The 17,407-nt window shown below is 37.1% G+C and overlaps 1 pseudogene; it reads left to right on the top strand.

Annotated features, from left to right (window-relative positions):
• Positions 1 to 9,275: 9,275 nt before the first annotated feature.
• LOC103275783 lies at positions 9,276 to 9,843 on the top strand (annotated as a pseudogene).
• The last annotated feature ends 7,564 nt before the right edge of the window (positions 9,844 to 17,407 follow it).

The following is a 17,407-nucleotide window of genomic DNA, read 5'->3' as shown; positions in this document are numbered from 1 at the left end:
TCACTCTGTCGCCCAGGCTAGAGTGCAGTGGCACTCTCAAGGCCACCCCAGCGTCAACCTGCTGGGCTCAGGCAATCCTTCTGCCTCAGTCTTCCAGGTAGCTGGAACTACAGATGCACTCTACCACGTTGGCTAATTTTTTGTTTTTTATTTATTGTAGAGAGGAGATCTCACCAAGTTGCTCAGGCTAGACTCGAACCCTCAGGCTCTGGCAATACTCTCATCTCTGCCTCCTAAACTGCTGGGATTACAGCACACCTGGCCTAACTTGTATATTTAAATTCTCTTCAGATGTAATGAAGCTAATGCTGGGCTATGATTCAATGACTAGCACATTACAGATATGCTACATTTTAGATATTTAGGTGCAATAATATTTATTTTTGACATTCGAGTATTACGTATTACTAATTTTTTTGTGATAAAGTACTTATTTCTGAATAATTGAAATTTTAAAAATGTGATCATCTCATTTTTTTCTTCTGTTTTATTTCTCTTTGTGGACAAAAACACAACATTTGGATTCATTTATGTTTAGAGGCCGAAAATAGCACCTAGGTGTCAATAAGCAGGTTTTGCTTTATACTTGCTCTTTGTGAACAAGAAAAGAGATTCGTTTTAACCCAGTACCTGCACATCTTCAGCTGTGGAATTGTTCGCTAGGCTGGAGGTTCATGCTCTGCTGAAGCTGACGTTTCAGGTAAGCTTCTTAACGGAAGTGTGCTTTCCAGAGGCAGGGAGATTTATGTAAGTACACTGCAATAAGGGATGTGTAAGTGCAACTTAGGAAGCCCATGTGTGGGTGCCATTCATTTGAGTTAAACAGTTACTAAAAGTGTTTACTGCCTTGTGATCACAAAGCAACACACTCTAGAGTCAGATGGAAATATCATCTGTCTGAACATCGTAAACACAATTTAAGGCCTCACAGGATAACAAGTCTGTCCTAAACTGAGTTTTTGGGTGAAAGAGTCTAATTAAATCAGCTGTTTATTTTTTAGTGGGTAATGAATATATTTGTTTCCAAGCTTGGATTTCAATTCATTATATAGTTTGCTTGATAAAGTTCCAAATATTTTGCAATGTGAGTTACATCTTTCAAAATATAATAGATCACAATAATTGAAAAGCAATGGGAATGATTATTTCCTTTGTGGAACTATTAAGAAGATATGCAGTCACAAAACTTATTTTCTATTATGTTTAAGGAAACATAACTCACTGAAATTTGATTTGGATATAATATTTCAGGAATTGAATTAATATATTAACAAGGTAGTCACAGAATATAATGTAGATGTCAATTTTAATAAATTCAAAAAGTTCAAAAAATATTAATTTGTGTTAATATGTGATCAAACTTGGCAGTTTGATATATTCAGTTATTAATTCATTATTAATCAATCAAACTGACTAATTGTTCTCAGATAAAAAGGCATGCATTGTACAAAATTGAAATCCATTAACGCATTCTGCAGCCATAAATTATCACAGTTTCCATATGAATTTCCAAGCCCTAAATCAGTGGGCAATATTATCACATCATGTTCGTGACAGTCAACAATTTAAACTGGAGAATGAGGTAACAATATAGACTTGATTAAAAGTGTTTAGCCATAAAATTTATAAAAACAGACAATGTGTGACTGCTTTATAGCTTACATGTGTCTGAGGAGTCTCATCAGAGATTATGCCTGGGTTAAGCACCATTTAAAAGTATTTCAACAAATAACATGAGTAAATGGAAACATAGTTTGTGTTTTAGAATAAAATAGTTAACTTATTGCATTATATTCCTTCCCTATAATGCTTATTATAATAGAAGCAAACAAACAAACTTGGCCTTTGATCCAGTTTCCTGCTGACTTTTCATTGAAACAAGGATTCTGTGTTATTTAATAGATTTTATTACATTGATAAAACAAAGAAACTAAAATCTAAAACAGTAGTAACTCTAGTCACATAACAAGTCCTCAATAAATCATAGCCATGAACAGTATCACTAAATGCAATTATCTTTAATACAAGCTATTTGGGGAAAGAAGCAGCTCAGGAGCAAAGTAAATGGATAAAAATGAAGTACTAGAAAAATGTACATTTGCTACTGAGATACAGGGTAAAGGAAAGAGTTGAAATTGTTCCCCAAATATCTTGGCTTCACCTGACAAAAGCCCCAAATATCTTGGCTTCACCTGACAAAAGCATCTAACAAGGAACAAGAAGCAAGAGGTGGGATAGGGGGATTATTCTTTATAATATTATCTTCACTGACCAAAAGTCAAAAATGAAAACAGGAGTTTTAGTCTCTTGTAATTTGAAATATTATACTAGTATAGTTTTTTTCTATGTAATATATTTTCTGCATGCACTAGAACTTAAACAATTTTATTGGAAAAATATTAAAAATAAACTGAACAAATTATATATAATTATTATGCTAACAGAGTTGAATTGATTGTGAGGCTTTTTTTTTTGTCTATGACTATAATCATCTATGATTTCTTCCTTTTTGACAAGAGGCCAAGGACAATTCGATGCCATCATTTCTTCTGGGTCAGTTACCATTAGTGACCTATAAATATGGTGAAATAAGTTACTATTATCCTGAGGCAGAGATTTTATGACTCAGACTCTGTCTCTCTGCCCTTCGCCCTATCTCACCTGAGTGGAACAGAATGCCTTAGTACATTTTGTGACAACTTATATAGCTTGATGGGTTAGTTTGCTCACTGGGTAATACAGTTGCAATAATTCATACTTCTTATTGTCCTACAGACGCCCTGGCCCTGGGCACCACTCTACCTGCACTTTATGAACTTTCAAGGCCAAATCTATCTTAAGATATTCATAGAAAATCCCCACTGAAAATGATTGTACAGATATTCCTTCGGGATGAGGAAATATCTAGGGATCTTTCTTTCTTTTTTTTAGCCTTAAAAAAATCATCTCACTGTGATTTGCAGTGAATTTGGAAGTTGTTATTGAGTTAGTGTCAGCTATCACATCAAAAAGATTTTATTTTGGACTTGGATCATTTCCCTTCATTCCAATAAATAAATCAACAAATACATTGCGGTGCCTCCGTCTTTGTAAGTGCGTGTGCCATAATATTGCTAGTGTTGCTTAGCAACCACAAAATAGTGAGCTAGCAGGATTGAAGAGTCTAATAAAATAAGCAGTGATATTTATGTAGTTACAGTGAGAGAGATCGTGTTGGTTTGGCCAGCCTACAGGTCTATGAAATTTACCCCATTTATTGTTAAAATTGTAGGCCAATTTTACAATGGTATTTTTAGTCATCGTATCCAGCTGTATTACAGTTCTGAGGATACCATCTGCGGATTTTTTACCTAGTTATTCATTCTACCACCCAGGCTTTGTAAAGATTTCCATGAGCAGTGTACTGTCAGAATAGATAGTGTATAAGAAAGATTCAAATAGAGTTCCCAAGAGTTCTTTTTCAGCTATGTAACATTTTATAATGTGTGGTTGGATTTGGTGTGTGTACTTTTCTCCTTGTTTGTTTTATGAATTCTGTCCTAATGGTTCAAGTGGAAAACAATAAGTCTAATATGTTTTAAGAGACACAACGAAATTTGGATTTACATTAAAATCAAGGAACAAAATATCCTGGCTCACAGTAGCAGGCACTCAACAAATATATGTGAATTAAAGATATATTGTTTAATTACTTTTGATCAGAAAAATTGTCCCCTCATTTACCTGAAGGAAAACATAGTGGGACGTTAGAAGAGCTTGACTTCAACGCTATAAGTGGGTCTGCTTTCTGGGTCACAAAATCATTCATTCATTCATCCTATAAATGCTTTTTGTTATTATACGCTGACCTGAGCATTAGAGAAAGGGGGAGAAAAATAATTTTTATTTGCCATCCAGAAACTCACAATATAGTAAAAGTGTTCATTTCAGTATATTAAAAAGATGCTATTGTGGAGGTATATACCCAACAGTTTGAGAATGCAGAGGAAGTAGCAGCTCTTTCTAGAGGAATCTGGGTAGACCTCACAGAGGTGTTATCATTTGCCCTGGATATTGAATGACAAGGATTCAGTAGGAGAGAAAGAGGAAAGACATTGACTGTGTTTGCATGTGGGTGAGCAAGCGGGGAGGTGAATTCAGAAGCAAACACTTTCAGGGAATAACCAAGGTGCCCCTGTTATCTGGACGTTAGAATGGATCATGTAGAATGGGAAGATATACCATCAGAGAGGTAAGTCCAATCCAGTAGATCTTGCAAATAAATTTATACCGAAAAAATTAAAGAGTGAAACAATCAACATCAAAAATAACTCTAAGGGGTTAAGGTTTTCTCAAGGTTTCTATCTAACTTGTGGGTTTTCCTTACAACCCTTATTTTTCCATTACTGACTACATAAAATATGCTGAATACTTACACAAAATTATTTGAGCTTCACACAATTTCTAAAATTTGATTTGCAAAGAATTCCCTATACTGAGTGCCAGACTTCTTATTGCCACAGCTGTCATCAACTCTGGCAAGGAATCTTCCTAAAATCTGTCAACTTCCACATCTCACATTTTCATCTTTAGAAGCTCCCCATTGCTGCTTATTCAAAAAATATGTAACTAACAGCATATTAAAAAATTAGCAAGATTTGAAGATCGTCTTTTCTTATTAATTTCACGCAAACATCCTGATGTCAGAAAACAAACATGTTTGGTGTTTTAGGGGGTATCAGTCAGATCTCAGCAGGAAATAAATAGCACAAATTGGGCTAAGTTTAAGGTGACTATAATGAAGGGCTATTACAAAACTGTGGGCAGATTAAAGGAAAACCTGCAGTTCAGTACTTTGGGAATAGTAAAAATAAGGTATCTGCCAACCTTAAGGCCAAAGAGGTGAGAGGAGAGAGTGGTTATTTATTTTATTTTTTTATTTTTATTATTTATTTATTTATTTTGAGTTGGAGTCTCACTCTGTCGCCCAGACTGGAGTGCAGTGGCCGCTCCCGGGCACGGCAGTTTCGACCTGCTGGGCTCCGGCGATCCTTCCACCTCAGCCTTCCAAGTAGCCAGAATTACAGGCATGCGCTACCACGCCCGGCTGATTTTTTGATTTATTGTAGAGATGAGGTCTCGTTGCCCAGGTGGGTCTCGAACCCGCAGGCTCAGGCAATCCACTCACCTCAGCCTCTCAAAGGCACGGTATTACAGGCTGAGCCACCGAGCCCGGCTGAGAGTGGTTATTTATAAGAGTTCATAGAGATGGGTTTCTGCCAGGAAAGGCCACCTCATAGGAGCCACTGTATGACATTTTTCTGAGGCTGTAGCCGCCAGCCTAAATTGGCCTAAGATAACCTGGCATGCAGGGCTGGGCACATAAACAATACTTTTAAATATTTGCATAAATTTTTTTACTTTTTAAAATGGATTTGAGTATCTTGATACGACCACAGTTTAGGAAAACATTTCGCCTACATATAGTAAAACCACCCAAGTTGAAAAGTAAGATTTAATTCTTCTGTGGTTATTTGACTTTGCAAGTTGACCGTTTTTGTGTGTTTCAATAAAGTTCTGAAACAGTGTCACTTGGCATTGAAGGTCTCTTCAGAGTAACTTAGCTCTACCAAACGATATGTAAACATTCAAATAGAAAAGATTCATGTAAGACAGAGAGTCGTCTAAAAGCTATTGACATGGCAAAATAAAGATAGGTGACTGCACGCAATTGAGCAGAATAAAATCGATGACAAAAATACCATGAAATACTTCACTACTTGACTCTGAGTGACATTACCATTTATTCTCAGGGAGTGACAGAAATGAATGAATCACCCACAGATTCCTTTAAACAAATGTGACATGAAGTCAGAGAATCAAGAAACAGAGCCAAGAGCAACAGGACGTCAGCCACATGGGTGGTTTTACCCATACTGCTATACTATGAAAACCCTTTTCCATGAGCAGTAGTTTGGTAGCAAAGATAAAACATAAAATATTGGCATATTCTAATGGATTCTCCTAAAAGTGGGACTTTAGCATGAAAGCAGTTTGTTTTAAAGGTGATTCACATAGTTTGAATCCTACATCTGAAAAGGAAATTAATATGGCATCTGTTCCTTTGCATGTTAATTTTTATTTTTTTAAAATGTTGTTTACTATGAAACTCTAGCTGAAAGTAATTGTTCAAGAATTTTTTAAAATTTTTTATTTTAAAGCTGTGGGGTACAATTCAGGGTTAGGTATACAAATAGCTATTGTACATATAAAGTTTGGTCCCTACTTCACCTGGTTTGAGATTGGGTACCCTTATTGATGAAGTGCACTCCTCATCACCTCTTTCCCCTGGCACTTTCTCACTACTGCCAATCCCTTTCTTGTAGTTATGATAATTGTTCAAGGTGAGTGAGAACAGTTCTTTGTTTCTGTGATAGATCACTAAGTATTATAGATTCTAAATCTATCCAAGTTGCTGTGAAGTTCATAATTGTGTCCTTCTTTATGGCTACATAATATTCCATCTTTCTAGATAATTATAGATTTAAAGCAGTAAGAAATTAGTACAGAGATCATCTGCATTCTTTACCTAGATTGCCCCATTGGTAACAGCTAACAAAAGTGTAGTACAATATCAAAATCACGATATTGACATAGATACTGTCAAGAAAGAGAATATTTCTATTACCACAAGAATCCTCAGGCTGATTTTCAATAGCCAGACCTATTTCCCTCCTTCCCCCATCTCTAATCCTTGATGCCCACTAATATGTTTTCTAATTTTCTAATTTTATTTCATAATTGTTACACAAATGAAATCATACAGTATGTATGATTTTTCACTCACCATAATGATCTGGAGATCATCCAGGCTGCTGAATTTGTCATTAGTTCTCTTCCATGATATGGATGCACCATAGCTTACTTAAGCATTGGCATGTTGAAGAACATCTTGACTGCTTCTGAGTTTTGGACATTATGAATGAAGCTGCTAAAACTCTTTTGTGCAGAATATTGTTGGACATAAGTTTTCAACTCATTAGGGTGAGTACTAAGGAGTGTGAAAGTTGGATTGTATGATAAAAGTGTGTTTAATTTTGTAAATTGTGTTTCAAAGTGTCTATACCATTTTGCATTCCCACCAGCCATGAATGAGAGTATCTATTGGTCAACAGCTTTTAGTGTCATCAGTGTTGTGAATTAGCCATTCTAATAGATGTGCAGTGGTATCTCATTGTTGTTTTAATTTGCAGTTCCCTAATGACATGTAATGGTGAGCATCTTCTCCTATACTTATTTGCCATCTGTATGCCTTTTTTTGGTGAGATGTCTGTTCACACTCTTTGTCAGTTTTTAATTATTATTTTTTTGCTTTCTTATTGCTGAGTTTTAAGGGCTCTTGATGCATTTTGAATATCAGCCTTTTATCAGATACAGGTTTTGTCAAGATTTTCTCACAATCTGTGGTTTGTTTGTCTTCATTCTTTTTTTTTTTTTTTTTTGAGTTGGAGTCTTACTCTGTCGCCCAGACTAGAATGCAGTGGCCGTTCCCGGCCACCGCAGCCTCGACCTGCTGGGCTCCAGCAATCCTTCCGCCTCAGCCTTCCGAGTAGCCGGAATTACAGGCACGCGCTACCACGCCTGGCTGATTTTTTTGATTGATTGTAGAGATGAGGTCTCGCTGCCCTGGCGGGTCTCGAACCCGCGTGCTCAGGCAATCCACTCACCTCAGCCTCCCAAAGGCACGGGATTATAGGCCGAGCCACCGAACCCAGTTGTCTTCATTCTTTTAATACCTTCCTTTGCAGAGCAGAGTTTTTAATTTTAATGAAGTTCAACTTATTTTTTTTTTTGCATGATCATGTTTATTGTTTTGTAGCTAAAAAATTATCACCAAGATCACTTAGAATTTCTCCTATGCTATATTCCAGGAGTTTTATTCTTTTGTGTTCTACAGATAAGTCTATGATCCATTTTGAGTTAATTTTTTAAAAATGTGTAAGGTTTATGTCTAGATTATTATTATTATTATTTTTGCATGTGGGTACACAGTTTTCCAGCATCTTGTGTTGAAAACATTATCCTTTCACCTCTGAATTTCCCTTGCTCCTTTGTGAAAAGTCGGTTGACTCTATTTATGTGAGTCTACTTCTGGGCTTTCTGTTCTGTTCCATTAAATTATTTGTCTGTTTTTTTCTAATACCACACTGTCTTGATTATTGTTGCTTTACAGTAAGTTTTAGAGATGTGTAGTATCAGTATTATGATTTTGTTCTTTTCCTTTTATATCATGTTGGCTATTCTTGGTCTTTAGCTTTTTCTTATAATCTTTATAATCAGCTTGTCAATAGCCACAATTTAACTAAACTTTCTTTTTAGCTAATTTTCTAAATTACCATTTTTTCACCTCATTATAGTCTGGTGGACATAGAAGTCCAGTTTCAACACGAGACCTCTATTATCTGAGTGATACTTGGACACTTCATTATTGCTATGTGCAGGTGAGAGTTTTGCTCTACTAGCTCCATTATGGTGTGTGACGTTGTTATTGCTGGGTGATGGTGGAGGTCTGGAATAGAGTGATAATTGTCTACATGCTTTCTGCCTTTGCTAGGTTGACTCTTTCTACCATGCTTTTGTTGGGATTTTGTTTTCTCTGTTCCTGTAGGTGTTTCTGGGTTTGTTTTCTTCAGTTCTAAGTCTAGGCTAAGTGAGCAAAAAAGAAAACACAGAGATTTTGCAACCATGTTGTTTCTTGGGTCTTGAGGTCCCTAGGCATTCTGCTTTCTCCTCTCCATCTTTGAGTCTTCTTATGTTTGTTTTGTGTATATGTTTACATGTTCAGAATTCAAGTTGTACTTATTAGGAACAATAGAGAAAAAAAATACTCCAGTGCCTCCTGGAATTGGAACTATCTTACTCTATATGCTTAAAATGCTAAATATTTGTCAGTTGGGAGACAAAGAAGGACTAGATTAGAGAGGACTTTCTGCTCCAGAGACTTTCAACTAAATAATCAAAAGAGAACATTGAAGAATTTGGAAAAGATAATGGATTTGACCAAACAGTATTTTATACAATAATTTTTTTTTTTCTTGACTACAGTGTTTAGTCTATAGAATCAATAAGAGTAAGATCTAACAGGAGTCTAGGAGGCCAGATAGGAAATCGTTTTAGTAACTAAATTAGTGTACTGATTGGTGAAAATAGAAAAGAAAGAGTACTGGGTTGGGCGGGCCCTGCGGGAAGGGGTGTTTGGGTTGAGGATGAGCCTGGGTCACCCAACCACTAAAGAGATGGATGAGGATGGGCTTTCTCTCATAGGGTCGGGCATAGACCTGAACAAGGTGCCATCTGTTCAACAGAAAAGAACATTGACTTTTCTAAACCAGTTTGTAGTGCACACTTGCAGTTTCTCAGCTGTATTTTTACAGTTTGTGAGGAGAAACTGGCAGACTTTTCTCTTCGTATCCAACAAACTGAAGCAACTCTCAATATTTTAGATGCAAAGTTGTCATCTATCCCAGGCTTAGATGATGTCACATTTGAAGTATCTTCTTTAAGTGTCACTAGTGTCACAAATGGGTTACATTCTGAAGCCACTTCAGAGCAATCATGGAACAGAACACAAGACTTCACAGGAAATTGAAGTATCAGCAGGAAATAACTGTAGCCAAGGATTCAAGATATGCCAGATATCTCAAAATGGCTCAAGTGGGAGTTCCCGTGGTGGCAATAAAGAACAAAATATCAGAAGGACTAGACCTGGATCTTCTTGAATGGCCAGCTGCTCCAGTACCTGATGGTGAAAGTGAAAAAATGGCAGAAGAAAGTTCAGATAGTGACTCTTCTTTCAATGACTAAGATCAATTTTGATGAGAATTGCATATGCATGTGTAGAAGTACATTTACATTCCATAAAAGAGAGTGCCTGCATTGTAACTCTTAGTCCTAAAACCATCAAATGGCCACAATATCCACACCAGCTTCCTCTATGTTAACAAAAATAAAGCATTTATGACATAAAAAAAAAGAAAAGGAGTAAGTTCAAAGTATATTTCATTGTTAATGGTATCAACAAACATGTATTGTGGAGCTGCTATGAGTAAGACAATAACAGAGGTAATGGACATAAACAATGAACAAGAGATGGAGTACTTTTTAAAGGAATTTCAGTCTAGCAGAGAAATGCACATAAAAATAAAGTACAACTTGGTACTATGCCAAGAGATTGAATTGTGACTTAGCAGGAAAAGTGATGTCATAGTCAAAAAATGGAGAAATATGAGAGAGGGCAACTTTTAAGAGGGAGATCAAGTTTTGGATATGTTGAGTTTGATGTTTGGGGGATACTTTAATGGAGATGCTCTGGAAGTAGCTAGTTGGTGAAAGACTGGAATTTTTTAGAAGTAGTAATCATAATCAATGTATAACTTTAATAAAAACATTTTCCTAGAAGGCAATTTTGTAGAAGATCTTGATAGTAGAATTTTAAAATAGAACAGACCTATATCACAATTTAGGAACTTTGAATAGAACCAATCAAGGGGCAGAAAGGGTTCAGATATTGGAGTAAGGATCAACTGAGTTTAAACCCCAAACATGTTGCTTACTAGCATTTGATTTTAGAGCTTCAGTTTCAATTATCAAATGGGATTCTATTACTAAGTTATTAATATTACTATGTGGTTTATATGACACGATGAATTTAAATGCCTGACACATAGAAAGAACTTACAAATATTGATTCTTTCTCCCTTTATTGACCTTAAGTTTGTTCTGGAAGTAAATGCCACATTCAAATTTTGTTTGTGTTTTTTTGCTTTCTTTGATGCAGTTCCTGTTTCTTTGACCATTTACTATAGTTTCAAACATAAAGACAAGGGTTTAAAATGTATTCCCTGCTTTGGCCTACTAATACTCATTACCTGACAATTCCAAACTATGAAATGTATCAATATCAATTTTAGATATCTTATTTAAAATTATTTGAAATTATCTGACAGTAAGCACATATATATGCCAATTTTGTTCAAATGTTATGTCATTAGCATATGGCACAGCAAAATTTTTGTCAAGGCTGATAGTACGTCAAAGAATTTTGTGCAAGGAAGAGTAGTCAAATGGGCTGGTAGCTTGAAGAAGAGGTTCTCAAGAAAAACTTTTATGAGATGGAAGATATTTGCGTTGTCCCTATTTAATCTGTCTTATTTGTCACCTCTCTCCCTCCCTTCAGTGCAATAAACCAAGATTTCATCCTGTCATAGACACAGCTGTGATGACCAAACATTCTCATTCTCTCCTACATTTCCTAACTTCTCATGTTATGTCACCGGATTTTGACCAATGTGCATGGATGTGACCTAAAAATTTCCACATAAGGTCTTTAAAAATATACAGTTCTCTCCCTAACCCTCTTCCTCTGCTGTAACAATCTTGTAGGTCATTGCTTAAAATGACATTATACAAGATGAATGAATTCTGTCAAAGTGGATAGGGGTCAATCAATTATTAATCCCTGGACATTTAGTGTTTAATAAATAGGCCTTTATTGGGTTAAGGCAATGATAAATGGGAGTGAATTTGTTACCACATCATATCTAACCATCCTTCACTAATACATATTCTCACAAACCCACTGACTCAGCTCTTCTTAGATTCACCATTGCCTTCCACCTTGCTTCTATCCTCATCTTCCTTGACTTGTTATTCAACAGTTTCTCTCTCCCTTCTTCTTGAACCAAGTTTTTTTGTGTACCAAAAAACTTAAAATTGAATTTCCTTATGATCTCCAGGTGCTAAGTATTTGCATTCTACCTAGCATTCCAACTTCATACCCATCTCAATCCTCTTTACCTTCTCTATACTCCAGCCACACAAAGCTTTCTTTTTCTCAGACACACTGAGCAGTTTTCTCTGCCCAGATTTCTTCCACACACTATCTTCCTGTGTCAGGCTCCTTGTGGGTAATAATGTTTTAGGCTGAAATTTCACCTTCACGGAAATTGCTCCCAGATCAATTTTCACATTTTTTCTTATGGTTTTTAATAATTGTCACAAAACTTGTAACTATCTGAAATTATCTTGTTCACTTAGTTATCAATAAGCTTTTATCATTTATTTGTTTGTTTGTTTCTTGTTCTCCTCTGCTATGGTCTAAATGTGTCTCTCCCAAATTCATACGTTGAAATTTAACCCTCATTGTGGTATTAAGAGTTAGGGTCTTTGAGAGTTGATTAGGTCACAAGGACTCCATTCTCATAAATGGAATCAATGTTCTTACAAAAGAGACCTGAGAGAGCTTTTCTGTTCCTTTTCCTTGTATCGTGTGATCATGCAACAAGAAAGCACCATCTATGAAGCAACCCTCACCAGACATCATATCTGATGACACCATGACTTTGGATTTTCCAGCCTTTGGAACTGTGAGCAATCCGCTTCTGTTGTTTATAAATTACTCAGTCCAAGGCAATCTGCTATAGCAACCCAAAATGGCTATGTCAGAAGTCGGGGTATTGCTCTAACAAATACTTAAAAGTGTGAAAGGCAGCTTTGGAACTGGGTAACTGTTAGGCTGGAAGAGTTTTGGAGTGCATGTTAGAAAAAGCCTGCGCTACTGTGAACAGACGGCAAAGGACATTCTGGTGAGGGTTAGAACAAGAGGAGAGCTGTAGAGAAATCCTCTATGTCTTCAGAGATCATCTAAGAGACTGTGAACAGAATGTTGGTAAAAATATGAATGATAAAAGTTATCCTGATGAGATTTCCGATGGAATTGAGGAGCATATTATTGGAAATTGGAGGAAAGGCAATTCTTATAAAGTGGCAAAGAACTTGACTGATTGTGTCTGTGTTCTAGTGTTTGGAAGATGTTTAGGTAATGAGGACTCTACTGTCATGAATAGAATCAGTGTCCTTTAATAAAAGAAGAAATTTGTGAGTGATCAAAAAGGATATTTAGCAGAAGAAAATGTCTAAGCAAAATGCTGAAGGAGCATTATGGTGTCCCTTGATGGCTTATAGTAAAATGCAAAAAAGAAAGATATAATTTAAAGATAGATTTTATAATCAAAAGAAAAGCAGAGCTCAAAGTTCTGGAAAATTCACAGCCTTCTCAGCCTATGTTGTAAGAAATAAAAAGGCATGTTTGGAAGAGCACTCCGAGGGTGTGGATAAGATCAGTATGGATCAGTCCTGTGCTGGTGGAAGAGTAATCCTGAAGGCATTTTAGAGATTTTTGAGGCTGCCATTCCCATCACAGACCCAAAATTTGAGAACCTTGAGAAAAAAATGGTTTCAAGGGAGGAGTCCAGAGTGTCTGTGGGACCATGGCATGGGGTTTGCTTCCAAACACTGCCTCAAATCTCTGCTCCCTGAATTCAGGCACAGTGCTTCTCAGCCTCTGAAAGTATGGTATCAGTGGGCCCAGATGTGGTGTGAGCCTCAGTGGCTGCCTTTCTATAGGGCACAAGTGGTAGAACTTGGCAGCATTTATGTGGTGCCAACTCTTTCAGTGCACAGAGTGTAAGAGCTGTGGGGGCATGATTATTTCCAACTAGTTTTCAAAGGATGATGTAGAGAGCATCAGGGACCAGGAAGAGAACCACAAGGGTGTGGAAAACCCTCACTAGGGCAATGACTAGTGCAGATGTGGGGAAAGGCCAATGCAGTCAACCCCCACTTGGACAATGTCTAGTGGAGAAGGCAGTGGGGCAACTGTCAATGGTAGAGCCACCTGTGTGCAACTTCAGTCTAGAAGAGCCTCAGGTACCCAACTTCAACCTGGTAAAGCCATGGGGTGGGGTCACCTGGAGTCTTTGGGATCAAGTCCCTTCTCCCCTGTACCCAGAGAGTGAGACATGGAATCAAACAGTATTTTACATTTTAAAAATTCAATATTGTCTGTCCTGTTACATTTTGAACTTACTTGAGACCTCTAACCCCTTTCTTCTCTATTTTTCCCCTTTGGATTGGGAATGTCTATCCTATGCCTGTTCCCTCTCCCACCATTATATTTTGGGAGCCCTAACATGTTTTATTTCATAAGTTCACAGCTGGAGAACAATATCTGTCAGAATGAATCTTACCTTGAGTCTTACCCAAATCTGATTTTTAAATATTTAGATAAGACTTTGGACTTTAGGTTTTTGAGTTGATGTTGAAATGAGTTGGGACTGTTTTCCCAGTTCGTTTCCCTAGGCTGTTTTCCCTAGGTTGAACTAGTTTACACTCACACCAACAGTGTAGAAGCGATCCCTTTTCTCTGTACCCTTGCCAGCGTCTGTTGTTTTTTGATTGATCAATGATGGCCATCCTTACTGGAGTTAGGTGGCACTCAGTATGGTTTTGATTTGCATTTCTCTGATGATGAGTGAGACTGAGCATTTTTTCAGGTATCTGTTGGCTGTTTGTATGTTTTCTTTTGAGAAGTGTTTATTCATGAATTTTACCCAATAATTCCCCTCCTGGGAATATGCCTGGGGAACTCAAAGCATTCTACAGAAAAGACACTTACACACATATGTTTATTGCAGCACAATTCACAATAGCAAAAACATGGAACCAACCCTGCTGCCCATCAAAAGGGGACTGGATAAAGAAAATGTGATACATATAAACGACAGAGTAAAACACAGCCATAAAGAAGGACAAAATTATGGACTTCACGGCAAATTGGATGGATTTAGAGTTCATCATACTCAGCGATCTGTCACAGAAACAAAGACCTGAGTAATATATTCTCATTCATAAGTGGGTCCTGAACATTTATCAGAATACCACAAGAGAGGGATCAGAGGTAGTAGGACACTGCCAGGTAGGGGTGGTGTGGCACCACTGAGGGTACCTGATGCTAAACCAAGGGAAGTGAGGACCAATTGGAGGCCTAAACTTCACCTGCACATACACTACTTAGTGCCTAGTCCTGACTTGTACCCACAGCTTTATAATAAAATACAGAAAAAATAAAAAGAAATGTGTTGGGGCTCTTGGGATGGAATACATGTAGTTTGCATGTAAGAAGGACATGAATTTTGGAAATCTGGGTCTGGAATACTGTGGTCTGAATGTGCCCTGCCCCCCCTCCAAAAAAATCATATGTTGAAACCTAATTCCCAATGTGGTATAAGGAAGTAAGGCCTTGGAAGATGATCAGGTAATGAGGACTCTGCTGTCTTGAATAGAATGAGTGCCCCTATAAAGTAGGCATGGCAAGTTGGCTCATGCCTATAATCTCAGGGTTGGGAGACCAAGGGAAGAGGACTGCTTGAGGCCATGAGTTTGAGATCATCCTGGGTAACTTCGAGATCCATTGTCTCTACAAAGAAAAAATGGCGAGGTGTGGTGGCACGTGTTTGTAGTCCCAGCTACTTGGGAGGCAGGGGCAGAAGTATCACCTGAGCCCAGGAAGTCAAGGCTGCAGTGAGTGGTGATGGTACCACTGCACTCTAGCCTGGGCAACAGAGTGATACCTCGAGCCAATAAGATGAAATGAAATAAGATAAAGTAAAATAGACCTGAAGGAATTTGTTCAACCCTTCCCCTTCTTCCATGCAAGGATGCAGCAATATGGCACTATCTGTGAAACAGCCCTTCCCAGACACTAAATCTGTTGGCCCCTTGATTGTGGGGCCAACACGCTTCAGAACTGTGAGCATTATATTTCTGTTATTTATAAATTACCTAGTCTAAGATATTTTATCACTGCAGCCTTCATGAACCAAGACACCCTCCACAAGTATATAAGAAGGTGTTTAGCATATTAACCTATACTGTTTTGTGGATCAGTTTTGTGGACTATCTCTAGGTTTCAAGTTTCTGAAACCCTCTTTAAACCAATCCCTGGAGCCCTATATTCAAAGTCCTCAAAGTTAAGTAATTTAAACCAAGAATTTCCTATCCATCCAAGCTCAGCTTCTTCAATGATGGAGAATTAAAATCCTTCTCAGACATCCAATCCCTAAGAGATTATGCAACTTCCAGGCCAGCCCTACAGGAGACAGCTGTATGTTTGCCTGCGTTTTTCACTGATGCATCAAAGTTTCTGAAATATTGCTGAACACATACCTAGTACTCAATACATTGATCTGTAAATGAATGGAAGATTGAATGAATGAATAAATGTCATTATCTTTTGCAGAAGGAGTTTAGCATATTAACCTATACTGTTCTGTGGATCAGTTTTGTGGACTATATCTTGAGGCTTCAAGTTTCTGAAACCTCTTTAAAACAATTATTTCTTTCTCATATTGTGTAATATTAATTGTTGTAGCAGGAACACTTAATCGGGTTCTCAGTAACCTCCTTTCTTATGGGGAAAAATAAGTACTTTCCTTCTTTGTGACTTTTCTTGTTTTCAGGCTATGATATCAAAGGTTTAGAAATGACATTAGAAACCTCAGGGAATCATATCACATTGCTCCTTGCTGGCACGGGCCATTTATCAACACATCCCAAAGGGGGATACTTTGTAAGAGCCATAAGCACCTTGCATTCTTGTCCTCAGGAGACTAATTCCTGAATTGTACATGAAAGAGCATTAAGTCACTTCAAACAAAGGAATTCTATTTAGCTAGGAATCTATGTACCCCACAATTAAAGCTTCTTTTTTTGAAAGGAATCTCTTTCTATGGAATTTTTATTTAATATTTACTTAAAAAACAAAAACAACAGTACTTAGAAAATGAAGACAACAAATCTGAATGGCTTTCCCTTTGCCATAAAAATAGATCTTTATCATTTTGCCAGTTCCTTTCAGGAGACTTTTTACTTTGAAAATGAAATAGTAAGAGATGGATAAGACTAATAGAAATTGGGAAAGGAAGTAAAACATTTTCTGGGATGAGTAACTTTATTGCTTTAATACAGAATTTTTCGAAGAATTTATACAATCTATTCCTCTGGCCAGGGAGAGAACAATGCTGTGACTCATGTATATTTTTGCTAATATCTGTGTCTAATAAATGGCTTGTTTGTTTGATGACCTTTGCTTAGAGTCTGTGATAATAAGGTTGAGAATCAAGACATCACTAGGCAGTGGTGCACAGAGGGGTTTCAGATGGTACTTCAGAATAATATCTTCATCCTCTAACTATTTCTTCATAAATACAGGCCATCTTATTGTTTCACAAATAGCTTACTTTTTAATGCTACTGATACTTTTTGCCATGATTAAAAATTGTTCTACTATTTCTGTCATCTGAGTAATTGCATAAATAAAAAAAATAAAGTAGAAGTAACTGAAGTCTTATAAGAAGGGCAATAATTTTTCCAGATCGAGTGTGTTGAGATTATGGAGGGTCACTGCAAGTTTCTGGTAAGCTTCTTTACATTGTACCACCACAGGTCTGAAAATAAATTAGCTACTGCATTGAGTCACCTCAGGAAATTAAGTTTCTGTGTTTGCGTTATCTCTGGGACTTGAGCAATA

This window comes from Carlito syrichta, unplaced genomic scaffold, assembly GCF_000164805.1.
Source record: "Carlito syrichta isolate Samal-C Ts95f unplaced genomic scaffold, Tarsius_syrichta-2.0.1 Scaffold315748, whole genome shotgun sequence".
NCBI lineage: Eukaryota > Metazoa > Chordata > Mammalia > Primates > Tarsiidae > Carlito > Carlito syrichta.
Note: the sequence above shows the minus strand (reverse complement) of the source record. Positions and strands in the feature narration are given on the sequence as shown.